The sequence below is a fragment of the Chlorocebus sabaeus genome, chromosome 8 (assembly GCF_047675955.1).
Source record: "Chlorocebus sabaeus isolate Y175 chromosome 8, mChlSab1.0.hap1, whole genome shotgun sequence".
Taxonomy (NCBI): Eukaryota; Metazoa; Chordata; class Mammalia; order Primates; family Cercopithecidae; genus Chlorocebus; species Chlorocebus sabaeus.
In genome coordinates, this window is record NC_132911.1 from 62,091,643 (window position 1) to 62,118,550 (window position 26,908).

Sequence of the window (26,908 nt, forward strand, 5' to 3'; positions counted from 1 at the left end):
CCCTCGCACTTGGGTTTCTGAGAGGATTCCATCTTGAAGGCAGTCTTCAATGTGTGTGCAGCTTCTTCCGGCAGAGGGAGGACTTGAAGTTTTACTCTCCCAAGTTGTCATTGATTTTATTATGAGATAGACAGAAATTGTGGCAATATATTACCTGACTGCAGAGCTTGGGGGACTGGGCTCAGTAGGGGTGTAGGAAGATAATGTGACTCAGTAGCAGGGACGGCAAGAGGGCTGCCTGGTCTGTGGTCAAATGTAAATCACAGCTGATTCAGTTCTACCGTAGGCCTGTACTCTGCCATTCCCCAAGACACCTTAGTTCTTTCAGCACAAATGTGCATCCTAGGGGTACTCATTTTGGCTGAGTTGGTCATGTCTCCTTTTTATTTCTTTTAATGGAAAAAAACTAGAAAATGTATATTTTAAGAAAAAATAAGTCATGAGTTTATAGTAAAATTTTCAATTCAAAATTAGCTCTATAAGATTCTTATTTAATGTCATCCACTTTACATCTTCTTACACTCTGAAAATCTCATTTTTTTAACATCAAAAAAACTAATAATTCATTTGCTCCATCGTACACTATAAAGACACAGTCTCAGAATAATAAACCAGCACTGGCCGGGAGTGGTGGCTCATGCCTGTAATCCCAGCACTTTTGGGAGTCTCAGGCAGGCGGATCATGAGGTCAAGAGATCAAGACCAACCTGGCCAACATGGTGAAACCTCCATCTCTACTAAAAATACAAAAATTAGCTGGACGTGGTTGTGCAGCCCTATAGTCGCAGCTACTCTGGAGGCTGAGGCAAGAGAATCACCTGAACCCGGGAGGTGGAGGTTCAGTGAGCCAAGATCGCACCACTGCACTCCAGCCTGGCGACAGAGTGAAACTATCTCAAAAACAAATAAATAAACCAGCACTATCATCAAACATTTATGATTTTTTGAGGGAAGCAATTCTTTAGGTCCTTAGGGTTTATCCCCATGGAGATAGACAGCAGAATTACAGGGTTGTTAAAGATACTTCGAATTGTTACTCTCTGTGTGGTTATTGTACAGAGTTAAGTTCATTTGTTGCATTTTATTTCTGGTTTTTAAGGGTGACATTTTAAAATTTAATTCTCTTTTTTAATTATGCAAAAGGTTTGCATTGTTACAGAATCAGATGTACAAAATAGGGCATTTGCAGAGAAATCCGGATCTATGCCTTTCTCCTCCACCCTATTTCCTCCCTCACACTTGGGGTAACCTAAAAATTTCTATTTATGACTTACTCCTGCGCTTTCAGTATAAGAATATGTGTGTGTATATTTATTGATTTCCCTCTTTTTTACATAAATTTTAATCTTTGGTACACAAATTTCCCCATTTTGCTTTTTTACATAAAAAGTATGTTTTAGAGATGGATTCAAAATAGTATACAGAGATATTCCTCATTCCATTAATATATGCACAAATAAACTAATTTGCCTTTGTTTATTCAGTTAGACCCCTATTAGGTCAAAAGGTAAATGACTTTATAATTAGCAAATTGTTGCTAAGATATTGCAAGATATTGCCAAATTCTCCTTCATGAGTATTGTATAATTTTGCAATCCACCAGAAAAGAATGAGGTTGCATGTTTCCAGATGATCTACCAACAGATTATTTTAATCTTTTGGAGTTGTGCAACCTAATAAGTGAGAAAACATATCCTCTAGGAGTTTTAATTTGCATTTTCCCTGTTATAAGCAATGCTTTTCATATGGCTGAGAGCCATTTATATCTTATTTTCCCTGAATTGCCTGTTCGTATCTTTACCTATTTTTTTTCATCATAGTTGTTGGCCTTTTCCCCTCTATTTCTAGAAGCTGTTACATTTTAGAGGCATTCATATTTTGTGAATATACTGCAAATATTTTTCAAGTGTGTCATTTTTCTTTTACTTTGCTTATGTTTCTATTGTTGTTTTGTTTTAACTAAGGGGTATTTGCCACTCAATAGTGATACTTTATGTAATTAAATTTATCAATCTTTTCTTTTACTGCTTCTGAATTTTGCAATTTATCCAGAGTTCAGTATGAGAAATATACTTGTTTTGTTAATAGCATAGTCTTTCAGCAATCTCAATGCCACATTGTAAAATTCCATCTATTACCCCCTTGTTGGAGATGCTGCCTTTGTTGTGCTGCTAAATGTCATTAATGCACTTAAATTTGTGACAAGGTTGTCTATTTTTTTCCATTGCTCAGTCTGTATGAACCAGTACCAAACTTTAATAACAGAGGCTTCATATTATCTTTTAATATTTAGTAGGGAAAAGCCCAACTCCTTGCTTTCCCACAGGATTCCAGCTATTCATGCTTATTTTTTTACAAATTAAAGCCAGCAAAATGCCTGAATGTATTTTATACAATTTATATTAGATATATAAATCATTTTATGAATAACTGATATATTCATGATGTTGAACCTTTCTATTCATATACTCCTCCTTCCATTTATTCAATTTTAATTTTGTGCCTTTCAGATGTGTTTTATAATTTTCCACATAGAGAATTTTGAAATTACTCATTAAGTTAATGCCACGGTACATTTTCTGTGTGGCTGTCTTAAACAAAGTTTTCTATTCCATTATATTTTCTAGCTGATTTGTGTCTGACTATATGAATATATGAGGCTTTTTGTAACCTGCTACTTGACAAAATTTTCTTACTAAATTATCTTATGATTTAAAGTCACTATTCATTTTACTCTTTGAGGTTTTCCAAATATATAATCACATCATCTGCAAGTAGAGACAGTTCTACCTTTTCCTTTCCAATTATTATGCTGCTACTTGCTCTATTTTTATCTAATAGCACTGAGTAATTCTTCTAATATAATTTAAAATAAAAGAAAGAATAGTAAGCATCCTTATCATTCTCCTGAGTTTAACAAGAAAGCCTCTAGCATTTCTCGATTAAGTAGGATGAAGACTTTGAGGAGGAAATACACACATATCCCACACCCACACACACCATGCATATTATAAGTTAAGGAAGTATTCGTTAAGTTCTACTTCATTTAGTCTTTTTCACATGAATGGGTGCTGACTTCTGCCAAGTGCATTTTCTGTATCTATGAAGAAATCCATATTTTTTATCTCCTGAACTCTAATAATACAATGGATCACACAAATGAACTGCCCACTATTGATCTACCCATGCATTTCTGGAATAAATCTTTCTTGGTGACAGTTTCTTAATTTTCCACATGTTGTTGGATCACATCTGCTGATGTCTTATTTAAGATCTTATGTCAATACTAATCAGTGAAGTTGGTCTGTGTTTTCTTTTATGTTGGAATCTTTTTTATCCTAAGGAACACAATTATACTCACTTTACAGAAAGAATTTAGAAATTTCCCATATTTTTTAATACTCTAGTTTGAATAGAATTGAGTTTATCTTGTTTTAGCTGTTTAATACATATACTCTACAAAGTCATAATGGCGAATCTGGGGACAAGGGGCTCTTTAACTAATTTCTTTGTTTGTTCTAGGGTAATTACAGTTAACTCTTGAGCAACAGGGCTTGAACTTCACGGGTCTACGTATATGCAGATTTTCTTCCACCTCTGTCACCCCTGAGACAGTAAGACCAACCCCTCCTCTTCTTCCTCCTTCTCAGCCTGCTCAACATGAAGATGACAAGGAAAAAGATCTTTATGATAATTCAGTTCCACTTAATGAATAGTACATATAGAGTATTTTCTCTTCCTTATAATTTTCTTGATAACATTTTATTTTCTCTAGCTTACTTGATTGTAAGAACGTGATATATTATACATACAACATACAATCAATGTGTTAATTGACACGTGTTAATTGACTGTTTATGTTATCAGTAAGACTTTCAGTCAATAGTAGTTAAGTCTTGGGAGAGTCAAAAGTTATACACGAATTTTGGACTTCACAGAAAGGTTGGTGCCCCTAACCTCTGTGTTGTTCAAGGTTCAACTATAGTTTGTTTATACCAGGGGTCCCCGACCTCCAGGCCTTGGACGGATACCTGTCCATGGCCTGTTAGGAACCAGGCCACACAGCAGGAGGTGAGCAGCAAGCAAGCATTACCACTTGAGCTCCACCCTCTGTCAGATCAGCTGCGGCATTAGATTCTCATAGGAGCACAAACCGTACTGTGAACTGCGCATGTGAGGGATCTAGGTTGTGCCCTCCTTATAAGAACCTTATGCCTGATGATCTGAGGTGGAACAGTTTCTCCCCAAACCACTCCAACCCCCTTACTCCCAGTCTGTGGAAAGATTGTCTTCCATAAGATTGGTCCCTGGTGCCGAAAAGGGTAGGCACTGCTGGTTTAGACTCTCTGGCTCTACCAAATCAAAGTTGTATTTTTCTTTAAAAATGATGACCAATTTCGGGCGCCTGTAATCCCAGCTACTCGGGAGGCTGAGGCAGGTGAATGGCGTGAACCCGGGAGGCGGAGCTTGCAGTGAGCCGAGATCGCGCCACTGCACTCCAGCCTGGGCGACAGCGCGAGACTCCATCTAAAAAAAAAAAAAAAAAAAAAAAAAATCAATTCATGTATGTTGTCATGAAATTTGTTTTGGACAATGAAGCTTTGTAAATGTGACACCAACTAAGCCTGAAAAGCACCTGTGGGCTGAGGCTTGCTCTCTTGTTGCAGCTGAAACATTGTAAGTAGCACTCCAATGAGCCTGAGCTCCCTGCTGGAGGATGAAAGGTCACATTGGAAAAAACCAAGATACTCAACCCATCAGCCTGCCAGTCATCAGGCAAGAGAGTGAGGCCACTTTAGAATATCCAGACGCCAGCTGACCACAGAGTCCAACAAAGATCGTCTAAGTCAGACCAAACCAGAAAGAACACAAAGTCAAATCACAGGGAAAAAAGTTGTTACTTTAAGCTGCTAATTTTAGGCTGGCTTGTTACACACTATCAGCTAAATGATACAGAATTCAACATCAAAATGAATTACAAAATTCTACTGCACTTTTAAATAAAGGAGTCACTTAAACAAGACTGCCCCAAACAGTCCGACAAACCCTTTTTGATTAGCTTCTGCAGCCAAATCCAGCCTGGCAAACCCTCCTCTTCATCCCCTTAAACTACCCTCCATCTGCCACCCTCACCAGTAAACAAAACTGTACCTGAAACCAAACCTCCTAATTTTTTTTTTTTTTTTTTTTTTTTTTTTTGAGACAGAGTCTCGCGCTGTCGCCCAGGCTGGAGTACAGTGGCCTGATCTCAGCTCACTGCAAGCTCCGCCTCCCGGGTTTACGTCATTCTCCTGCCTCAGCCTCCCGAGTCGCAGGGACTACAGGCGCCCGCCACTTCGCCCGGCTAATTTATTGTATCTTTAGTAGAGATGGGGTTTCACTGTGTTTGGTCTCAATCTCCCAACCTCGTGATCTGCCCGCCTCAGCCTCCCCAAGTGCTCAGATTATAGGCGTGACCAAACCTCCTTTCTTAATGGCCCATTTGAGCCACTGTCATGAGTTTTCCCAATGTTCATACACACTCGGTCCTTGGAAGTCATTGTGGGCTAAACTGGGTCCCTCCAAAATTCATATGTTGAAGTCCTATACTTCAGTAGCTCAGAATGTGACTGTATTTTGAGATTTGATCCAACTGAGGTAAAATGAGATCAGTAGACTAGGCCCTAATCCAATGCGATTTCTAAGAAGAGGAGATTAGGACACAGACAGATACACACACAGAAGGAAGACTGTGTGAAGACACAGGAAGAAGACAGCCATCTACAAACCAAAAACAGAGACCTCAGAAGGAGTCAACCCTGTTGATGTCTTCATTTCTGATTTCCAACCTCAAAATTCTAAGAAATTAAATTTCTGTTGTTTAAGCCACCCAACCTGTGGTACTTTGTTATGACAACCTAAGCCAACTAAAAAAGTATACACGTGTCGAGGTTAGGGGCAACCTAGAGTTGGGTTTCACTCCCACAGGGATATTTATGCATGCATTTTCTTTGTCCACACATGTAAATAAAAAGCATTTCTTGAGGAAAAGTCAATCTACATAAAAATCATTTTCAATACATAAATAATCACTAGCATATGCTCTTTTGGAAACTGATATCAAAGAAATACTAGTAGTAATAAGAAATAGTAGTAGCAACCATTGTAAAACTATTTAAAAATATTAATGAAAATTAATAAATGATAAAAGAATAATAAAGCTAGTTACCAAGCACTTTCTATTAGTCCAACACTACACTATTAACTTTGCAAACATTGTTTTGTTTGTAATCCTCAGTATCCAAAGAAATGACTCTCATTAGCCCTGTTCTGCAGTTGGGGAAATTGATGCTCACAGAACAAGTCACTTATCTGGGGTATCTCAGCAAGCAGCAAAAGCAGATTTTAACCCAGGGCCTAACTTCAATGTGCATTCTCTTTCCATTACAGCCCTTTAAAAAAGTTGCTCTTCATCAGTCAATTTTTATCAAGAAGAATAAAGGCAAACATGATTTCATTTAACACAACTGATAAAGTTGGGGATAATTTTAAAGCTCGCACTGAGAGGAAGGTAAACCTATAATCAGCATAAGATAAATCATCTTCATCTTTCACAAAAATAACTGTAATCAAAGCTGTTCTCATACCTCATGGACGTTGACCTGCTTTTTAATGGCTTGTATTTCAAACTTGAGTTCAGGCACACATAGAAGAGGAAATGGAAAATGAATACATCTGCATTAGCCAGAATTCTCGGATTATATAGTGTTAACAAGGTTTTTCTTTTTTTGAGATAGGGTCTCACTCTGTCCCCCAGGCTGGAGTACAGTGGCACAGTCACAGTTCACTGCAGCCGCCACCTCCTGGGCCCAAGTGATCCTCCCACCTCAGCCTCCAAAGTAACTGAGACCACAGATGCATGCCACCACACCTAGCTTTTTTTTTTTTTTTTTTTTTTTTTTGGTGCAGACAGGGTCTTCTTATGTTGCCCAGGCTGATCTTGAATTCCTGGCCTTAAGTGATCCTATCATCTCAGCCTTCCAAAGTACTGGAATTACAAGCGTGAGCCACCGTGCCTGACCAACAATTTTATACTCCAAGAATATAATCTGTTTTTACTTTAAAAAGTATATGAAAAAAAGTTTTAACTTAAAAATATTACGTAGCTTTTGGTGGATGTAAGAACTTCAAATATCTATAGAACTTAATGAACAAAGTGTTAACAAACATAATCTAGCTGTAAGAACATTAAAATATTGAAATATAATTTAAATACACCATTTATATTGGCATGTTCTGGGGAGATTGTTTTCTTCTTTTGAACTGTTTCCATGTTTTCTTTATTTAATGTAAGAGGATTTATTCAATTTAATAGGCTAAATCATCTGAAATTAATTTTATCAAGCCATGTCTTGCCTTTCCCATTTATGTTTTATCCAAATTCTACTAATGTAAGAGACTTATGTCTCATTTTGCTGTTGTTAGAAATTATGACTGAATTTTTTGGAATAAATCTTTATTAAAGTAGCTCTCCACTTACTTTTTGCAGTGTATAGTAAAGCATTCATCTCTAGGGAAAGTAGAATAAGGAAAGGCCACCAAAACTTAGTGGATATGCTTCAGAAGACCAACAGAGTTAACCATTTCAGGGAACAATATTGATACATTTTAACTCTATTCCTAAAGATTTTATCTTTAAACAAGAATGAGTTAATATTTCATAGACAACTTCTGGTCTGAATAAAATCCTCCCCTCCTCCCACTTGAAGATCACTATTGCCTGAGATTTTAACACCAGATTTTGGTTTATTTGTTTTCCAGATAAATGTTATGACCTTAGAATCTGAAATGAAAAGGTGATTAAATCATAGTCATATTTAACAAATTATGGAGACAGATATAAAATTGAGCAAACAATTATGTTTTCTTCCAAAGGAAACTTAGTAATAAGGAATTCCTGGTGAATGGAATAATGAAAAATGCTATCAGTGTTTTTCCAGTAGGGTCATATTTACATGATGAACTTCTGGTAAGTTCTATTCCCCATAGTACAGAAGAGGAAACTAAAGCACAGTTTCCTGCCCAAATCTTCTGATTCATAAGTGGAGAAATGCACTAGTCATCTGCTGTGACATAATGAATTACCCTAAAACATAGCTTAATACAACAAAATTGTATTATTTCACAATTTCTGGGAGCTAGAAATTTCAGAGTGTTGTAGCTGAGTGGACCTGACTGGGAGTCTCTCATGAGGTTGCAGTCAGGATGTCAGGCAGGGGTACAGCTGTCCAAGGCTTGATTGGGGTGGGAAGACCCACTTCCAAGATGGTGCAGTCACAGGCTATTGACAGGGAGCCTCAGCTTCTGTCTGAGGCTGTTGGCAGAAGACCCAACCCTGGCCACAGGGTCTCTCCAAAGCACTGACTGTGTGTCCTCACAAGGTAGCAGCTAGCTTCCCCCAGAGTAAGTGATCCAAGAGAGTGAGCAAAGGGAACGCTCCGGCATGTACCCCTCTGGCCTAGTCTCAGAAGGGACACAACTTCATTTCTGCCATATTCTATTCATTAAAAGCCAGTCTCCAAGTGCAGCTTGCACTCAAGGACCAGAGATTTGGGATACACTTTTTGAAGGGAAGGGTAGGAAAGAATTTATGAACATCTTTAAAACCACTTCCCAAAAGTTCTGCCTTAACAACCTACTGTTGCTTTTTGGATGGCATATATAGCCGCAGTAAAGTGCACAAATCTTAAGTAACCAGCTCAATGAACAGATACATGCATCTGTAAGCATGCATGTGTATATACACATATGTGTGCATGTATACATAAGTACATATGTGTGTTGTATCTATACATATTTATGTATATATGCATGTGGGCATATACGTGTGTATATACGGATAGCACATATGTATGTATGTACACACAAGCATACGTATGTACTACACAAATCAAAACGTGGGACAGTCTCTGCACTGAAGCTTCCCTCCAAAAAACTATGTTTAACTGTTTTTTTACTATTTAAAAATTACTGTTTTTAGCCACTATTATCTGACTTCTATCTTCATAAGTCAATTTTGTCTAACCTTAAAATTTACATAATTAAAATGATACAGCATGTACTTTTTAGTGTCTAGTTTCTTTCACTTACCATTGTCTATGAAATTTGTTCATGTTATTTCTGTAGTTACAATTCATTTCTTTTCATTGTTGTATAACATTCCATTTAAAGAATGTACCATAATTATATTTCTCCTTTCTACTTTTGATGGACATTTGGATCATTTCCATTTGGGCCTGTCAAAAATGATACACAAATATGCTTTTTGTTGTTCTTTTGTGGACAAATGTACTTGTTTCTATTTAATATTTAACTCATTAGAATTGCTGGGTCATAGGATAGGTTTACGTTACACTTTAGTAGGCAGTGAGAGTTTTTTAAAACAGCTGTGCCTCTTTACACTCCCACTAGCAATGAATGGAAATTTCAATAGTTCATCATCCTTGTTAATGCTTGATGTTGTCCATTTCTAAGATTCTTATTTTTCTGATGGGTGGGCATGCTTCTAATTTTCATTTCCCTGATTACAACTGATGTTGAGTGCCTATCTTTTCATATGCACAGAGGTCATTGGGATATGTTTTCTTATAAAGTCTCTGTTCATGTCATTTGGTCACTTTTTCATTGGAATACCTGCCTTATATTAGCTTATAAGTATTCTTTCTGTATGTGAAATGTGAAAATGAAGTACAGGTATTACAAACATTTTACCCAATTTTCTTACCTATTTACTCTCTTCCTACAGTGTCTTTTGATGAACATAACTTCTTAACTTTAATAAGTCCTATTTTTCAGTTTTTAGTCAATCTGCTTATAACCTGTATGATTGGACAGACTAAAAAAATAAAGTTCAGGACAAAGAGAAGAGCAATGCTCTTTGCCTTCTAGGTAAGTCATCCAAAACATAAATTCATACTCAGTTATTTAAAGGCAGGAGTTTAAGAGAGAGAGGGACAATTATTTTTCAGTTCAAACATAAATGTCCAAGGAAAGATAAAGTGAACACAGGGGTAAATCCACATATAACTGAGAAAATCCAGGTAGATATGGTTTTAGGGATGCTGGCTGGCTTCTGTCAGAGATGGGGTGGTAGATGCTACAGGCAGTGTTTGGCTGGTAGCTTCACTAAATTGAGACCTAGAAAAATAGGGACTGAAGTCCTAGCAATGTCTGGTAGAGAAAAAAGTAATCCAAAATATCTGTTTAATACAAAAATAAAAATACACCCCAAATCAAAATAATGTGCCCTTCCAGCAAAAAAAGGTATCTTTTAGCAGAGAAAATGTGTTTTGCTGAGTAAGGTGGAAATCTAAAGGCAGAGGTACTGGGAAGGCATTTCACAGAATATGTGTTAAAGTTCCCATAGTTGACAGAGTAATGGCCTTCCCAGGAAGTCCTTGTTCTAATCCCCATAGCCTTGAATATATCCCTTTATAGGACAAAAGAAACTTTACTACTGTGATTAAGTTAGGATCTTGATAAAGGAAGATGACTTTGGATTATCCACTGATTATCATTGGAAAGGTCACAAGCCGAGGGATCTAGGTGGCACCTAGAAGCTGAAAAAGGTGAGACAGATTCTCCTCTCAGCCTCCGGAGGGACCAGCGCTGCCAAGGCCTGACTTTAACCCTATGAGACTGATTTTGGATTTCTCCAAAAACTACAGGATTATACATTCGTGCTGCTTTAAGCCACTAAGTCTGTGGTAATTTGTTACAGCAGCAATAGGAAATATCATAACTACAGCCACAATGGGATATTATCACATACCAACCCAACTGGCAAAAAGTTAATAGTCTGACAGTGTTTGTAATTCCAAGGGTAAATAGGAATTCTCACACATCGATGATAGAGCCACAAAAGGGTAAAACTTTGGAAAACATTAGCTAGTAAAGTGAAATTGTGTACCCTTCAACCCAACAATTCTCTTTCTAGGTATGCATTCTAGAGAAAATCTTACACAGGTTCACCAGGACTCTATGCAGAATGAACTTTATAGCAGAGCTGTTTCTAATGGAAGAAACACTGACAACACCCCAAATATCTACTCAGAGTTGACTGGACAGAAATAAGTTTACAGGTTCATAGAGTAAGATACCCTCTACTAGAGAAAGTGAATGTACTAGAGCTATGCGATCATTCTGGGTGCATTTCCAAAATACCTGGACATGGAGGGTCACTGATTATAAGATTCCATTTAGATAAATTCAAAACAGACAAAACCAAATAAAGAGTGAGAGACACATGCAACATACTAAAGAATAAAGGAAAGCAGAGGAATGAGTAACACAAACTTTTGGACAGTCCGGGGCAAGGAGAGATTTCAAAGAGACTATTGATATTCTCAAGTTGGTGGTTGGTATACCATTTTATTCTTTATATTGACATTTATGCTAAATACACTCTTTTATTTGTCTGACATATTTCAAAATATAAAAGAGCTCTTTAATATCTTTCAAGACTTTATATAATATTCTAAACTAATTTCTTGCACACCTTTTGTTAGATGTGTTCCTATGTGTACTTTTTGTGGTTGCTATTTTAAATGTTAGCTTTAAAAATTGTGTTTATTGCCGACAAATTAAAATGCAACTGACTTCTGAATATTGCTCTTTCATCTGAGAACATTGTTAAACACTCTTATACTAATCATTTATTTATAGATTTGGGGTTTTCTATGTAGATAATCATGCCATCTGCAAATAAAGACAATGTGTTTCTTTTCTTCTCATCTTCATGGCTTTATTTCTTCCTTCTTGTCTTATGACAAAAAATAAAAGTTTCAGAATAATGTCTATTAGAAATAGTGATGGTGCCTATCCTCAGCTTGTTCCTCCATTTTAAAATCTTATCACTGAGTATGATATTGCTGTAAGTTTCTGTAGATGTCCTTCATCAGGTTTTGAAAGTTCTTTTCCATTTCTAATTTGCTATAAGTTTGTATACTGAATGATTGTTGAGTGTGACCAGTGATTTTGCTGAAGCTTGTAAGATGATCATATAACTTTGCTTTCTTTATTTCTTAATGTGGTAAATTACATTCATATATTAGTCAGATTTGGTAACACACTTATCTAGGAAGTTGTATATTATACCTAGTTTCATATTTAGTGGTATAAAAAGTTGGTCATGACATTCTTATCTTTCTAATCTCCACAGCATCTGTAGTAACATATAGTATCAGATATATTGTTATCTACAGCATCTAAATTTGTAACATTTTTATTCCTAACAAGTGAGATATATACATGTATACACACACACACACACACACACACACACACAGAGTCATACATCACTCAGTGGTGGGGATATAGTCTCAGAAATGCATCATTTAGTGATTTTGTGGTTACTGTGCAAACATCATGGAATGCACTTACACAAATCTAAATGGCAAAGCCATACTATACACCTAGGTCTATAGCCTATAGCTATGGTATAATCTATTACTCCTATGCTACAAACCTGCACAGCATGTTACTGTACTGAATACAGTAGGCCATTGTAACACGGGGCATTTTTGTGTCCAAACATATCTAAATACAGGAAAGGTAAAGGCAAGGCACGGTGTCCCATGCCTGTAATTCCACCGCTTTTAGAGGCCGAGGCTAGAGGATTGCTTGAGGCTAGGATGTCGAGACCAGCTTGGCTAACATATCGAGACCCTTAAAAAAAAAAAAAATATATATATATATATATATACACACACACACAAGATAAAAATGGTACATCCGTATAAGGGGGCACTTAGCCATGAATCGAGCTTCCAGGACTGAACGCTGCTCTAGGTAAGTCAATATGTGAATGGTGAGTGAATGTGAAGGTCTAGGACAGTACTGTACACTATTGTAGATTTTAAACACTGTACATTTAGGCTACACTAAATTTGTAAAAACAATTTTATTTCTTCAATAATAAATTAACTTTAGCTGACTACAACTTTTTTATATTATAAGTTTGTTGATTTTCTTTAACATTTTACTCTTGTAATAACACTTAGCTTAAAGCACAAACACATTGTACAGTTGTACAAAAATATTTTCTTTTTTAATATCCTTATTCTACTGGCTTTTTTGTTTAAACAAGTAAGTCACAAACACATACATTATCCTAGGCCAACACAGGGTCAGGATCATCAATATCACTGTCTTCCACCTCCATATCCTGTCCCACTGGAAGGTCTTCAGGGACAATAACATGCATGGAGCTGTCATCTCTGTGATAGCAATGCCTTCCTCTGGATACCTCCTGGAGGACCTGCCTGAGGCTGTTTCACAGTTAACTTTTTTCATACAAGTAAAAGGATCATGCTCTAAAATAATGATAAAAAGTATAGTATGGTAAATATATAAACCAGTAACATATTTATTTATTATCATTATCAGCTATCATGTACTGTCCGTAACAGTGCACTGTACTTTTATATATGTAGGTTTGTTTACACCAGCATCACCACAAACACATGAGTAGTGCATTGCACTCGATGTTACAATGGCTATGACCTCATTAGGTGATAGAAATTTTTCACCTCCATTATAATCTCATGAGACCACTTCCACATATGTGTTCCGTCATTGACCAACACATCATTATGCGGAGCATCACTGTAGATAAATATAACGTAGCTAAAATTAGTCTCTAAGAAAAATTGTAAATTAATAGGATGCATGTTTCAGATCTGTCTTGTGTTCCTCACTAAGATACAGAATCTAAGATTCTGTAAAATCATCATCAATTTGATTGCCTAGGAAATTGTGGCTACGAATATAGCACCAGTAGGTAACATTTGAAACATACCTGGGAGTTTCATTAGAAATAATCAGTAATAAGCGTTCAATCTCCATCTTTCACTTACAAGCAATGTCTTTTCAAGACTGCGTTAAGTACCTCTCAAGGTTTAAGGGTAAGACTTTTGTGTTAGTGTTTTTTTTTTTCTTGGCAAGCCAGGAAAAGCAAGCATGTCATTTTTGATCATGATTTTACATAACAATTTAACACAAATGAGATTCGCACTTGCCTGTCTGTCGGTTGCACTCATCACTGCGCTCCCATCAGTTGTGTTCACAATTCCTTCCCAAATGCATCACAAGGAAGAATGGCATACGATTTATGATTCCTAAACCTAGATTTGTACCATGAGGCCATTAGAATCTGAGAAGGAAGGAAACTAATTTTCTTGGGAGGTGGGGGGTTGCCTTTTTTTTAGGTGAGAGAATTAGTGGAGAGAATCAGTGGAGGGATTTATGCAAATGATGCAGCGAGTGAACGACCAGCTATAGAGCCATTTTGTAGCCGGGACCCGGTCCCACGCTCCTTCGAGCAGCAGAGGTGATGGAGGATGTAGCTGTACTCTGACGGGAAGGCCGTGGACAGGCTGATGCTTGAGCATAACCTTCATTCCTCCTGGCAGGGCACATGTCAGACATCATTATCCATTCGGTTGAAATCAAAATGGGGTGTCCTGAAAGGGACCATTATTCACTGAGCTTTGCCCTAGCTAAGTACCACCAGCCTTAGATTGACTAGAAGGCTTTTATTAAAGCATAAATAAAAAGTGGACAGATGGCACTAAAGTTTCCCTGAGAGGTTAAAAAAGACCATATTCTTTAGAAGAGCTAGGACTTCCCTTGGAGCAAAGCAATAGGTTACTAGGCTCTAGAGAGAATAAATAAAATGGTCTGATGTTCATTTTTCATTCTCAGTAAAATACTGATGGAGTACCATTGTCAAAATCTATTTGTCAAACTGCATACAATGCCTTAAATTACAACCTTTTGTGTTTCTGGACACAAAGAACATCACCTTTCAAAATATTCCAAAATAATAGGCATTGGGAAAAAAGAATATCGAACTCTGGCTTATATGTTTGATAGTAAAACCATCAACCTTACATTTAAAGAAATTTTGTGTACGTTATACTATCTAGCAAAAACCAATGAAACTTCTGACTATATTTACATGGATGTTGAATATTTCTGTTCTTTTTATAATTAAATGAGAAAGACCATTTTTGTCTACAGTTTTATAAACCATTATTACGTATTTTGAACATTTTCTTTCTAGCATTCATAAGGATGCAGTTTGCCAGTTTAAATCCCACAGCTATAGGAGGATAACCCAAACATAGCCTGCATTGATTTACTAGATACTTAAAGAATATTCATTTGGGATTATAGTAGATAAAAATATTTTTATTAGGTGACTATATTGTTTTACAGCAGGAGTGGGGAAACACGAGAGAAAACATTTGTCCCTATTTTAATGTACAATGTTCCTTTCAGAGCTAACCTTTAATTTAAAATGTTCTTAATTGCTTTACAGAGGACATAGAAAAGGCAGCCAGACATAACTTTCAGTAAGTAATTAAGGGTTCTGTTCTCTTTCAATTTCTTGTACTTTACCAATTACATTAGGACAAAGCACATGAAATCAGAAGAATATCCATTCACATTTAATAAAGCGTTTGAATTAGATGTGCAAGTTTTAATTGTATTCATTTTTAATTTTTTTATGTTAGTACAGTTTTAAATTTACAGAAAATTTGCAGAGGTATCACAGAGTTCCCTTATACCCCACCCAGTTATCTCTATTATCAACACAGTAGTATGGTACATTTTTGATACATTACTATCAACTAAAATTCAGACTTTACTCAGACTTCCTTAGCTTTTGCCTAATGTACTCTTTCACTCCCAGGATCCCCTCCAGGACACCAAATTACATTTAGTTGTCATATCTCTTTAGGCTTCTCTTGGCTGTGACAGTTTCTCAGACTTGTCTTGGTTTTGATGACCTTGAAGTTTTGAGGAGTACCAGTCAGGCATTTTGTAGACTGTTCTCAGTTGGGATTCATCTGATGTTTGTTTGTTTGTTTGTTTGTTTTATCAGACTGCGATTATGTATTTTGGAGAGGAAGATCACAGAGATTAAAGTGCCATTTTTATAATACTATATCCTGGGTACATACCTATCAACATGGTTCATCATTGGTGATACTGACTCTGAATACATGAATAAGATAGATTTCTCAGGTTTCTCATTGTAGTTACCCTAGCTTTTTCCCTTTTCCATAGCAGCCCACATTTTAGGAAAAGGGGTCATGCTCTACCTTCTTGAGTGCAAGGTATATACGGTAATTATTTTGAATAATTCTGTACAGGAGATTCATATATTCCATTCATTTGTTTTATTTATATCAATATGGACTCATGGACATTTATTTTTCTACTTTGGGTTATAATCCAATATAACTTTACTTATTTTGTTGTTGTTGTCGTTCAAACTCTTCCATCTTTGACCAGTGGAAGCTCTTCCAATTGGCTTTGTGTCCTTTTGACATATTCCCATTATTGTGTGTGTGTAAAGAATGGTTTTTCTTTTATTTTATTTTAGCAATTTCTTACTTTATGGCACTACAAGATGCTGCAGAATCATCTTGCTTATTTCCTGCCCGAATCTTTGAGTCTGCCATTTCTCCAGAGTCCTTTCGCTTGTGAACGGTATTAGAAACAAAGATCTGAGCTCTAGGTGTGCTTCTTGCTTCTGGGGTGTCACTGCTTCTCAGCTGACAGGGCAAGGAAATATATTTGTGCATAGTAATCTGTGCATATACACATATCTGTAGGCATTTCTATATGTAACCATCTGTATCTATATTGAGCTAAATATGAGTTCATACTCATGTCCCCAACTCTTACCCATTATACCACAGATCATTGTAGCCTCCTCCCCCTATATCTAGTAAGCTTCCACTCCAACAGTGAAAATGAAGTTGGTGCCCACCACCTGTCACCTGTTTACTTAACTGCCCAATTCCAGTACACACGTGTGGTAGTATCAGAATTATTAATCTATTATCCAGTGGGAAACACCTATATCAACTAGATTACAAGTCTTACAAATTGTTTCTTTGACCTTGAGTCTTACAGACTCCACTTATTTCTAAAGTTACTTAGGTTAGTACCCTCTTCCTATAATCACACACACACACACACGCACACATACACACACACACACCCCATTGGCTTTATCTTTAAAAGAGAAAGGAAGCAGGAAATAATCAGCTGGCAAACTGTGCCACTTTGGTGTTCCTACTTACAAATTAGAAAATGAAACAGGAATCAACAACTCACCATGCAGATTATAATTCTAATATTTTATGCTAAAAATTCCTTTTTAGAACAATAATCGGACAGGGTAGGCTCTGGAAGGGAGCAATTTTCTTATACTTCCAAGAAAAAATTAGAACACAACAGTTCAGGACATTGATTTTATTTAACTCCCCACCTGTCACTGCATCCAACAGGTCAGCTACACCAACAAAACCAGGGCATAAGACAAGAGATAAGACAAGGTCCTTATGGTGGAAACGTTCTGTAAGACTCTTACAGACTCCCTAGGATACAGAGTACATCTGTGTAGTTTATCATTTGCGTTAAATATAGTTTTATATTCAAATAGATACTTTCAAGGACAAGCTTTTGGTTATTAGTAGTAAATGGTAAAATAATAGTTTAATGCTCCTTTAAGTAATGGATTGTAAAGTAATAGTTTAAGCTACCAAACTTTAAGGAAATATTTTCTTTATAAATTCAACTCTGAAACTAATTAAAAATTTGGGCACTACTATTGATTGAAAAATGAAGGCCCTTATTACTGAAAAATAAAGACAGATAATGATGGGTTAATCCTTACCATCTCTCCAATTACTGAGCACCTGCCTCAGGCTCTGCAGGATTTCCTTTAAATAGTGCTTTCTCCAATTAATTTCCCTTTCTTCTTAGCTGTATGACACCTAATGACCTGAAAGTCTATTTTGAGCAACGATGAATAAATTAGTCATCTATGTAGCTGAATATATTTATCCTGATTATGAAGGAGTGAATATATTAAATATATTAATTTATGTAGTGTATGTATTGCCACAGCTCAAGATAGAACACTGAACAATAAAAACAACAACAAATCTAATTTCTGGAAGAGACCGTGCTTTCATCACTGAAGGTTATATAATCAAGATACAATTTTGTGTTCAGCTTGGAATATTCTACTTGGAATATTAGTGAGCTTTTAAAGCCAACTTCTGGAATGCTAAAATTGCCTCTCAAAAAATTTCTTCTATCTTCTTTTCTTTTCTTCAAATTTCATCTACTCCTCTTTTTATGTACAGAGGGACAAAAGAAAATGAACTACTTTTCTACATCCAACACCAAACAATTGGCTGCATGTTTTCACTGAATTGATTGATTTCTGTTGAAACAAGAGATTCATAGATGCAGTGGCATAACAACTGCTTGAAAGTGGTCAATTTAGCCCCCGTCTCCAGTTACTTCCCCAGATAGTAAATGTGTCTATAAATGTGCCCATGCACTGAACTCTAGCTGATGGCTAGATGCTGCTTAGATTCCTGGATTGAAGAGGACTCTGAAAATGACCATAAGAGGAGAAGGGTGGTGTAATTGACCAGCAATGCCTGTCACCCGTGAGAAAATGAGGAAAAGCGGCAAAAGTACTCTGCATTTATCCTTACCAGTTTACGATACTGACTATTTGTGATGGAATTAACCCATGTTTTAGAATCAAATTAATAAAATTAAGTATTACTTTATCTGACAATTATAATTTTTTGTTTTACACAAATTGCCGTAGCAATTTTTCTTACTCTTGATAACCCAGGACCATAAAACACATCACTTAAAGTGACAGAACGTATAATCTGTTTAATTTTTCCTGAATTCCACATTACTGGATTATAGACTCCATGGGGGCCGGAATAACACCCTGTTCATTTCTTAAGTTCCTGCAATGCCATAACTCAGAATTTAAACTGATGACATGATTGCATAATACATAATCTGTTCCACTTATGTGGGCACATGGCTTCCCATCCCACTTTTTTTTTTTTTTTTTTTTTTGAGACGGAGTCTTGCTCTGGCTCTGTTGCCTAGGCTGGAGTGCAGTGGCACGATCTCAGCTCACTGCAACCTCTGCCTCCTGGGTTCAAACAATTCTCTGCCTCAGCCTCCTGAGTAGCTGGGACTACAGGCTCCCGCCACCATGCCCAGCTAATTTTTTCATATTTTAGTAGAGACGGAGTTTCACCATCTTGGCCAGGCTGGTCTTGAACTCCTGACCTTGTGATCCACCCACCTCGGCCTCCCAAAGTGCTGGGATTACAGGCGTGAGCCACCACGCCCGGCCACCCATCCCACTTTCAAGGAAATCCGAAGTCCTTACTATGACCTCCCAGTCCCTACATGACCTGGCTCCTGGCTACTTCTCTTAACCTTTTCCCACTTTCCCTCTACCTCTCTTCAACCCCGACCTCCATGCAGGGCATTTTAGAGCTAAGCTCATAGACCCAATTCTGCCCGAGTCTATGAATTCACTGGCTCTTTTGACTGCAACTCCCTGACCCTAGGAATTTGCAGGGTTCACTTTCTCACGCACTATATCCAGGTCTGTGTTCAAATGTCCAAATGTCATCTCCTCAAGGAGGAATATCCTATAACAGTGACCCATCCTCCTCCTTCTCCTGCTTTATTTTCCTCTAACACTTATCACAATTTCATATGTTATTACATTCTCATGTATATTTTATCTCTCTACCACTAGAATAGGGCTGGAAGTGTATCTTTGCTTGTTCACTGCTAGAGTCCTACCATCTAGAACACTAGATGACACATGGTAGAAGCTCAATAAATGGATTAATTGATTAATAAAACACTATTAGAAATAGTTCTCCTAAAGCTCAAACTCCAAATCAGAATCTCTGCTTAGATGCCAAAAGCCTTGGTATTTGGGAAAGAGTTAAACTCACCATTAGAAATCATCTCAAAGTCTAGGCCCTCACACCCTGACTGCCCAAAGAGAAACTATGCCTCCAACATTCCAAAGCCCCGGACAAGGCCTCTATTGTGCTCAAGATGTCTCAAGGTGGGAATACACATTTTCTCCAGGATATTATCAAAACTCAGGGACAGAACAAGGCGATCAAAATGACCTGACAGCACATTTCCTCAAAATCTGGCTTAGTCAGTTTAAGACTACATTTATTTTTAGATGACCAACAATGTAACCCATGCCTACTATGATTCCTTTTCATAATATTCTTACTGCAATGAAAATGAACTGAAAAAGCAGACCCAGTGCTCCCTACTGAAGTCTGGTTCAAATTCCAAAGCAAATACTTGAGCAGACATAGCTCCCAGGGAAAAACCTGAATGTTCAGACATGAAGTATCTGAAACCGTTTAACAAAAAAGCAGCAACAAAAGCAACACTTTTTTTCTAAAGACGTGATAAGTGACCTCTCTAATTAAAAGTCTGAATGATTGGGTTCTTTCTGGGCACTCAGGTCTGGGGTCTTTAACAATTATGAGGCACCGTGCTGTGCTCTAAGGATGCAGTGAGCAAGAGAGACACAGCTCCAGCCTTCACTCTACTGAGTCTGCGGGGGAAACTTACACAGTTTGCACCAGAGTTTCTGAAAGTGTGGTCTTGGGATTAGCAGTATCAGCATCATTTGGGAACTTGTTAGAAATGCAAATTCTTAGGTTCCACCTCAGGATTATTGAATCCCAAACTCTGGGGGCAAGTCCACTGTTCTCTTTAAACAAACCTGCCAGGTAATTATGTTGCACTCAAATTTGATAATCACTGGTTTAGAAAAATGACCTGAGACTTCCTAGGAAGATTTTGCAGGTGGTCTAATGCCAGGCTAGTAGAGTATTCTAGGATGTTATGTAGGATGAGACTGTCCTAGTTTGAGAACTAAAGTCCTGAATCCCAGGAAACTGCACAGCGTCAAGCTAATCGGGACAGTTGTTCACACTGTCAGGGGCATTTTCTTCTAAGTGAGGTCCCTCACACTGTGTCCCTCTTAGTAGTTAAGTAGGTGATGATTGGCTGTCTCAAGACATGCTACATTCTTCTACCCATTGCACTGCATAGTTTAATTGATGAGGCTCTCTCCACCTTCTCCGCATCCTGAACCTTTCTCCATCCAGCTAAGGTGAGAAGTCCTCACCTGCACAACCTTTTGTCCTGTTTGCCCAGGGCCCTAATTAACTATCTTCCTGGTTTCTCTCCTGCTATCTGGTTACTTGGATGCCCTTACTTCCTGCCTCCCGAGTTATGGACAAGTCCTTAGAGATTCTATTAAAAGTTCCTATGGTTGAGGCTACATGACTTTTGGGAACTTGGATATTTTACTTTTATGGACACCTTCCTTCTTCAAAACATTAAGAATTAAATTTTATGATTGCATTGGTAAAAAGATAATATTCCAGACTGGATTATATTCTTTCTCTTCTTCCAATTAAACACAAATTAAAACATATCTACAGGCTCCTAAAGTATATTGGTTGCCTGCCCCTGCACCTGCTGTGCCTGATGGATACGCTTGCCCTGCTTGTGGCTACAGACTGTCTCATTGTGATGTGGATCCACATTCATCCCCTGGCCTCTGTTCTGAACCAATTTGGTCTGGTGTTTCTTTTCATCCTGTTGACTTATTTTTATACTGACCCATCTCTTTAGACTGAAAATTTCACTGACTTGTCTCCTTCAATTTGGCTTTCAGCTTTACTCCCAGCTGCTATCTTTAGAATTTCCTTGAGCTCCTTCTTGTGAGCTCACACGCCATCCCAGCCCACCCTACCTTCATCCCAGCTCCCTGACACTAAGTACCGTGTCCTTGGTCCCTGGTCATCTAGGACTTGGGACAGCTGCCTGCTTGGTCAATCCTCTGCTCAGCCATCAGTCATCAGATGAAATGACTCAGGTACAACTGCTCACATGATCTAGGTTGAGTGTTTTCCATTTAAACCTTTTTTGCAGCAAAATCCTGCTTTCACATATACACATGCACACACACAGACACACATACACGCACAATATGGAATCCTAAATATATAAAACATGTTAAAAAGTTATGGCTGGGTATGGTGGCTCACATCTGTAATCCCAACACTTTGGGAGGCCAAGGCGAGTGGGTTGCTTGAGCTCAGGAGTTTGAGACCAGCCTGGCAACATAGTCAAACCCATCTCTACCAAAAAAAATTAGCCAGGTGTGGTTGCACATACCTGTGGTCCCAGCTACTTGGGAGACTGAGATTGGGGGATCACTTGTGCCTGGGAGACAGAGGTTGCAGTGAGCTGAGATCTTGCCACTGAACTCCAACCTGTGCAATAGAGTAAGACCCTGTTTCAATTAATAAATTTAATAAATAAATAAATAAATAAAGTATACTGACTCAACAAAATTGGAAGAGTCTAGAACTTTTATGTTTCTTCTTCTTGGTACCATGCAGGTCCCTCTCTAAGACCTCTGGGCTTTCCAGAGCCCCACCGGCCTCTCCCAGCTGCTTTGTACTGAGCCTGAGCATCTGCATGTTATGTTGTGGGAACAGCAACTTGGGTAGTTGACACCCTGTTTTATTCTTAAGGCTTGAATCAGAGCAGCAGATGAGAAGCATATTGTTGTGTTTTACAGGGAGACTGTGGACAACAGTTTACTGAGTCAAACATCTCAGGAGCAGAACATTGAATGCCACCCTCTCCTCAAGATGGCATAGTAGAGCATGTGTGCATGTAATTATTTTCACTAAACACTATGTATGTTCTAAATGTATTTGCACTTGAAATAGGAATGCTTTACTTTTAATAAGGTCTCAGGACACAATTGATACAGCACACTTATATTAAGTTTAAATATTCATGAAAATATTATCATACTATCTGCTACTTTTTAAGCTGAAAATAAATCATTAATGATCCATTTCCATCTTCTGAGAGTACATCAAACAGGGAGTTTGCAAAGTCGGAATGTGTATGTTTAATTGAGAGCTCAAGACACCATTGTGCTGGTGAATATCCTACAGTAGAAAACGTACAGGTCTAAATGAACTAAAATTATAATGTTTCCAGAAGTTAAAACCTGTGTAAATAAGATCAGACAAGCAGAGTCTGCAGGATGAAGAGAATGTAAGGAAAGTAACATCTTTTCTTACTTTACAAGTTTCTAATTGATGTAACTTCACATGCCTATCTTCCAGGCCTTCTGGATAATTTTAAAATAACACTTAGTTTTAACCTAATTTTCAGATGGAAATAATAAAGAAAGAGAAGCTAAGTGCTAAGTTCAAAGATCTCCATCTTCCAAATATTCCCAGCACTCATCTCCCACTCATGATATAGAAATAAGCAAACCTTTGAATTTTATATTGCTTATGCTTTGTCCTTTACTAATAAAGGAAATGGTTTTCAAATCTTCTGCTTGGACAATAAACTAACAAGGAAGTCCCTTAAAATCTACATATGCCCAGCTCATCAGATTCCAGAGGGTGAGCTGGAATGTTCTGCAAGCACTCTTACCCCGTAGGCAGAGTCCAACGTAGAAACAGGTTGTGCAATTAACCAGTTCGTGTGTTAAGGCAGTAATTTGGAGCTGGAGTATACTTCCCCATGGAAATAGCCTGGCACATGGTACGTTCTAAGGCAAGGCCACAAAGCCTAGCTAGCTCACGATGAGCCAGAAGTAACATACCAAAGCATAGTTTCGTTGAAAATTAACCCCGTTTTCAGCTTTGTGTATGTAGAAGAAGGCACTCAACTCCCAGTGGGGCCCTCAGTAATGTATGTTTCCTGAGGAAGTGACAGTGGGGAACCAAGATTCCATATGGGATGCAAAACAAAAACTTCAGGCAATATGACTTACAAATCTATTTTCCACTTCATAAAGAAAGGCAGCTAAGTCACTTGTACTCTAAATGGCTTAATTAGAAAACCAAGGGCAGTTATTGTTGATGGAAAGACAGATCAATATTGAGGCTCACCTGCCACACTTTTGTATTTGGGGTTCTTTGCAGGGCAAGTGAGTGCATGTTGTAGACAGGTGGAGGTCAGTCATTAATGAAGCAGTTTCCATGAGTAGGCTCCAGAGGTCCTCATCAAGGCAAAAGTAGTATGTGATGAGGGGCTCTGAATAACCCACCTTCTGGACAGAGTCTTTGCCTCAGCTTGCTTCCACCTCTGACATAAGACACCCGCCTTAGAGGACCTCAGGGCTGACCTACCCATCAACAGGCCTGCAATGTCAACTTCCACACTGAAAATAAAAGGGTAAGTTTTTAATGCCCTCTTCTCTCTTACAACACCAGAAGACTTCAAAGAGGAGGAGAAACAAAATCGTGAATGTAACGTTGATGAAATAAGTAAATATCTGTCACAAAGACACAAGTGCATATGGAGATGGTTGCCAAGTACAGTAAAACTTGAGCACCAAGTCAGATGCTGAATGAAGAGGTGCCCAGCACATCCGAAGCCAACCTGGCAAAGCACCAGCATCTCTAGAGTAGGTGAGAAATAAACACAGGATCCCTGCTATGCAACTGCAATTGTGGGGGGTTCCTGCTGTACAATCTCCTATAAGGTCCTTTGGCACCCACTGTGAGGGAGGCAGGGCTGAAGAAGGAATAGGCAAACCCTGCATTGCTACAGCCACTCCATGGGGTGGCCCTACAGCTGCTACTCTGGGTCATACCAGGAGAAGGAAAACGAAGGCCATATGCATCCTAGGCTTCTCTGCATGCCGATCTAGGAAGAGCCTCATTAAAGATAACAAAATAGCGGGCTGGCCTCAGACTTCTGCACAGAAGGGAAGAGTGTTGGAAGACAGTGGCCTTCTGCTTGATAAGGGAAGAAGGCAGGACCCAGAACATGCATCCGTAGTTAAAGACAGCAGGGATAAATCCAAACTAGAGAATGTTCTATAAAATAACTGATCACTGTCCTTCCAAAGTGTCAAGGTCATGAGAAACTGCTGCAGACTGGGGAAGACTATGGAGAAATGAGGAGTAAACACAATAAGAAATCCTTGATAGGATCTTGATGCAGAAAACAAAGGGATATTAATTTAAAAACTGGTGAAATTCAAATGAAGTCTACAGTGAATAGTATTGTACCAAAGCTAATTTTCTGGTTTGAGTAATTGTGCTCGAGTTATGTGAAATGTTTACATTAAGGAAATCTAATGTTACACAGTTGTAAGAACAACTTTTTTGCAAGTCTAAAATGAGTTCAAAATAAAAATTTCTAAAAGAATTAAGCAGCAGATTTGGACCTCATGCTGGAAAACTGGTCGCGAATGTAGATGTTTTTGATGAGAACAGGGCTTTGGTTGATGGACCGTGCACTCAGAGGAGGAGACAGGCCACACCTTTCAAGCAGAGGCAGCTCGCTGATGTCCTCCTCAAATTTCCACACCCTGCCCACCAGAGGTACGTCCGACAGGCCTGGCAGAAGCTACACATTGATACAGAATGTGTAGTCACACGATGGGCCGAGGAGATGGAAGCCAGAGAAAAGAAAAGCAAAATGACAAGAGTTCAATTATTTTAAAGTTCTGAAGGTAAAGAACATGAGGAACAGAACCATCAAGCATGAGGTTAAGAAGCTTCAAGATGGCACAGTGGCTCAGGCCTGTCATCCCAGCGCTTTGGGAGGCCGAGGCGGGTGGATCACGAGATCAGGAGTTCGAGACCAGCCTGGCCATCATGGAGAAACCCCGTGTCTACCAAAATTACAAAAATTAGGCAGGCATAGCGGTGGGTGCCTATAGTCCCAGCTACTCAGGAAGCTGAGGCAGAGAAGTGCTTGAATCTGGGAGGTGGAGGTTGCAGTGAGCTGAGATTGTACCATTGCACTCCAGCCTGGGCAACAGAGCACAACTCCATCTCAGAAAAAAAAAAAAAAAAAGCTTCGAAAGGCATCTCTCCTGAAAGCTTCTCCAAAAAGCCAAGATGACAGACCTCGATCGTTTTAAAGTTATGAAGGCAAAGAAAAGGAGGAACAGAATCATCAAGAGTAAAGTCAAGAAGCTTCAAAAGGCAGCTCTCCTGAAAGCTTCTCCTAAAAAAACACCTGCTGCTAAGGGGTACAGCTGCTGCTGCAGCTGCTGCTGAAGTTCCAGTGAAAAAGATGACCGCTGTGGGTAAGAAGGCTCCAGTCCAGAAGGTTCCTCCCCAGAAAGCCACAGGCCAGAAGGCAGCACCTGCTCCAAATCTCAGAGGAGTCAAAAAGCTCCAGCTCCTAAAAGAGAAGAAACACCTGCCAAGTAGAGTGAGAAGATGATTATATCCACAGAGACACCGGCTCCAAAAGCTCAGAAGGGTCAAAAAGTTCCAGCTCTGGCCAGGTGCATTGGCTCACACCTGTCACCCCAGCACTTTGGGAGGCCGAGATGACTGGATCACGAGGTCAGGAGTTCAAGACCAGCCTGACCAACATGGTGAAACTCCATCTCTACTAAAAACACAAAATTAGCCAGGTGTGGTGGCAAGTGCCTGTAATCCCAGCTACTCGGGAGGCTGAGGCAGGAGAATCGCTTGAACCTGGGAGGCAGAGGTTGCAGTGAGCCGAGATCGTGCCATTACACTCCAGTCTGGACGACAGAGCTAGACTCCGTCTCAAAAAAACAAAACAACAACAAAAAAGGGTCCAGCCCTACAATAGAAGAAACACCTGCCACAGAGGATCCTGCTCCAAAGATATTGGGCAAGAAAGCGTAAGAGGCAATTATAAAAAGTAATAAAGGTTCTTTTTGACATGCTGGCAAATCTAAAAAATAATAATAAAAATAATAAAATATTAGGAAAACATATGACAGTTTTATGACCTGCTTTTTCTTCTTTTATAAGTATATTAAAAATATGTTTGTGTGTTAAAAAAGAAAACCAGAGAATGTGCTTCAAAAGTAAGAAACATTCCTTATGACCCTAGTAGGTGTGAGTGAAGCTACTGGCACTCAACCACTACCCAAGGGCTGAATTGTGAGGTGGGAGAGACTCCTGTTTTGTCTTTATAAAAA

The 26,908-nt window shown here is 38.4% G+C and overlaps 1 pseudogene; it reads left to right on the top strand.

Moving 5' to 3' along the window:
- The window catches only part of LOC119624779 (uncharacterized), a 44,253-nt pseudogene extending 17,644 nt beyond the window's left edge, over positions 1 to 26,609 (top strand).
- The last annotated feature ends 299 nt before the right edge of the window (positions 26,610 to 26,908 follow it).